The following is a 3,576-nucleotide window of genomic DNA, read 5'->3' as shown; positions in this document are numbered from 1 at the left end:
ACAGAGAAACCCTGTCTCGAAAAACCTAAAAAAAAAAAAAAAAAAGTAGTGGCATTCTAAAAAAATGTCACTACATTTCCTCCCTTCTGTTTTAAGTCATTAATTGTTCAGTGTGTAGCAGGAAATTATAAACAGACATTTTCAGTGAAATAAGTGTTTTTCAAGTCAGTAATTAATGTTTTCAGGAGACCTCTCCTGTTCAATTCTAATTTTTTAAAATTGGTTTTGATGTATCCACAAGAACTTTCCACTGATGCCTTTTTACAGGTTGACCATTATTATAAGTAGGCACTGTGAAAACAAGTTTTTCTTTAACTTGCTCTTGCAAGGGGATAGAAAAAAACAAAAACAACAAACAAACAAACAAAACACTCTTTTAAATCAATTACTATCATAAGCCATGCCTTAGGTAATAAAGCAGGTAAAGGAATCCAGGCAATAACGGACCTATTTGTTTGGATTACTCTAATCACCATGATTAAATCTGTTAACATTCTCTATTTTCCTGTTTTCTTTTTTTATAACAATATTGGTGAATTCCAAGGACTGGTAGACTCTTCTATATCTTGAGCCTCCAGCTGTTCTTGCCCCAGCTGCTCAAGTGCCTGTAATTTTTTCTTAGTCACTCAAATTTTCAATTAAGGATATGGTAAAGGGGGCCATCAGGCCATAGTTTGTTACTGCCATTTTTAGGTCTTTTACATGTTTAAAGACCTAAACTAGACAGCAATATTGTTGGCCTTTAACCTCTTCCTTTTCTCCCTTTGAATCTCCCCGAAGCCTCATTGTTAGACAAGTTGCCTTCTCTACCTGTCCCTTTGGAGGGGGTAGATATCTTAGTTTGGGTAACAGGGAAAGCCTATAGAGTTTTCTGAGGTTTCTGGTTTCTTTTTATCTTGTTGTTTCTTGGATGTCACTAGTCCGCTGTAGTTTGGATCTAGAATGTCCCCCAATGGGTCATCTTAGGCTCAGTCCTTGGCTTAGCGCTTCTGGGAGGTGGAAGAGCTTTCAGGAGGTGGGCCCAGGGGCTCAGCTGGTATAGTACTTACTCAGCATATCCCGAGGTCTGGATTCAATATTCAGTGAGTCAAAACAAACCTTGCCTCTTCTGAAGGTGGTGTCTCAGTTGTATCATTCGGGTGACAGAAAGCTAACTAATGTAGGTGATGAGAAGAAGCTATGTTCTGTGTTCGCAGGAAGGCTTGTGCTGCTCCTCCTCACTGCCCGGGGACACATGGTGACTTCTGTGACCTACCTGCCTGAGATACAGGAAGCATGGCAGCATCTGGGTAGGCATGGCACTGGAGGAGCTGAGAGGTCTACATCTTGTTGCAAAGGCAAACAAGAAAAGACTGGCTTCTAGGCAGCTAAGAGAAAAGTCTCGAAGGCCACTCCCAAAATAACACACAATTTTCTTTACCTGGAACTTGCTCTGTACCAGACTGGCCTTAAACTCAGAGATCTGCTTGCCTTTGTCTCTTGGAATATAAGGTATGTACCATCATGCCTGGGCCTAAGTTTTTCATGGCTCTGATTCCTCAAGATCTGGATCAAAAAAAAGTCTGTGTCTTCCAGCCTCAAGATCTGGATTATAGGTGTGCCCTCCATTTCTGGACTGTAGTTCATTTCAGATTAAAAGTACAAATGAAAACAATAACCAGTTAATAATAATGCCTAGATATAACTATCCCTTCTTCAACTGCAAAGGTGTAAACAACAAGCTTAGCTGGGTGGGATCTTGCTCTGAGGTTACCATTCCCATAATTTTATTTAATATCCTTGAACACAAGACTTCGCTCCATTTCACTTCATGGTGTCCCTTAACTACTTGAACCATATATTTTGCATTTTTCCTTTCTAAGCTTGCTGTGCTTGATCAAAACACTCTTCATGAGACATAAACCTGAGGACAAAGTCTATGCTTTTCTGAGAATTCCTTGGCAATTAATCAAAATCTCTTTACCTTAGTGTCTTGATTAGGGTTTTACTGCTGTAGCAGACACCATGACTAAGGCAACTCTTATAAGGACAACATTTAATTGGGGCTGGCTTACGAGTTCAGAGGTTCAGTTCATTATCATCAAGGTGGGAGCATGGCCGAGTCCAGGCTGGTATGCCACAGAAGATACTGAGAGTTCTATACCTTGTTCTGAAGGCAAACAGAAGACTGACTTCTAGGCAGCTAGGAGGAAAGTCTTAAAGACCACGCCCATAGTGACACACTTCCTCCAACAAGGACACACCTCCAAATAGTATCTACTTCCTGGACCACCATACTTAGCCTCAGGCAGACTCTTCAGACAAGGGCAAAAAACAGCAACATTCTTCACTAAAACATTGTAAGAGCAATATCCAGAGTTCAAATCACCCTCAGCACCAATGCCTTCCATATTCCTACTAGAATGGTCCATTGAGTCCCACATAAAGCATTCCATGGTTTTCCAAATCCAAGTTCCCAAAATCCACATTCCTCCAAACAAAAACATGGTCATCCCTATCACAGCAATACCCCATTCCCTTATACCAGCCTCTGTATTAGTTAGGGTTTTCGTTGCTATGAGGATGCACCATGACCAAGGCAACTCTTATAAGGGACAACATCTAATTGGAGCTGGCTTACAGTTTTAGGCGTTCAGTCCATTATTATCAGAGCAGGAAGCATGGCAGCTTCCAGGCAGGCATGGTGCTGGAGGAGGCGAGAGTTCTACATCTTGATCCAAAAGCAGCCAGGAGCAGACTGTCTCTTCTGCAGGAGGCCAGGAAGAAGGTGTCTTCCATAATGGGTGGAGCCTTGAGCACAGAAGGACATCTTGAAAGATCACCCCTACAGTGACACATTTTTTCCAAGAAGCCACACCTCCTAACAAGGCCACACCTTCTAACATGGCCACACCTCCTACAAGCGTCATTTCCCATGGGTTAACTGCCACACTTTATAAGCTTGCTACACTTGATTAAAACACGATTTATAAGAGTACAAAGTCTATGCTGGGCTTTTCTGAAACTTTCTTTGTCAATGCAATTAATCTAAATCTCTCTTCACTTTAGTCTCAGGCAGACTCTTCAGACAAGGGCGAAAAGCAGCCCTTCTTCACCAAAACATCCTAAGAATAATCTCCAGGCATTATACTAAAATTCTTCTCCTTTGATACCCTTTAAGTAAGGGCTTCACAGTTCAAATCACCCTTTGCCCCAACATCTTTCATATTCCTACTAGGATGGCCCATTAAGCCCCACTTAAAGCATTCTACTGCTTCCCAAATTCAAAGTCTCAAAATTCACATTCCTCCAAACAAAAATATGACCAGGCCTAGCATAGCAATACCCTACTCTCTGGTACTAACTTTTGTCTTAGCTAGGGTTTCCATTGCTGTGAAGAAACACCATGACCAAGACAGTGCCTTATAAAGGGCAATATTTATTTATTTATTTATTTATTTTTATTTATTTTTTATTGGATATTTTATTTACAATTCATATGTTGTCCCCTTACCCCATCCCCCACCCACCCGGGAACCCCCCATCCCCTTACCCCTCCTCCTTCTTCTCCGTGGATGTAACCCCCACGTACCCCCC

Source organism: Grammomys surdaster, unplaced genomic scaffold (genome assembly GCF_004785775.1).
Source record: "Grammomys surdaster isolate TR1022 unplaced genomic scaffold, NIH_TR_1.0 242, whole genome shotgun sequence".
Lineage (NCBI taxonomy): Eukaryota > Metazoa > Chordata > Mammalia > Rodentia > Muridae > Grammomys > Grammomys surdaster.
This window is presented reverse-complemented; position numbering follows the sequence as displayed.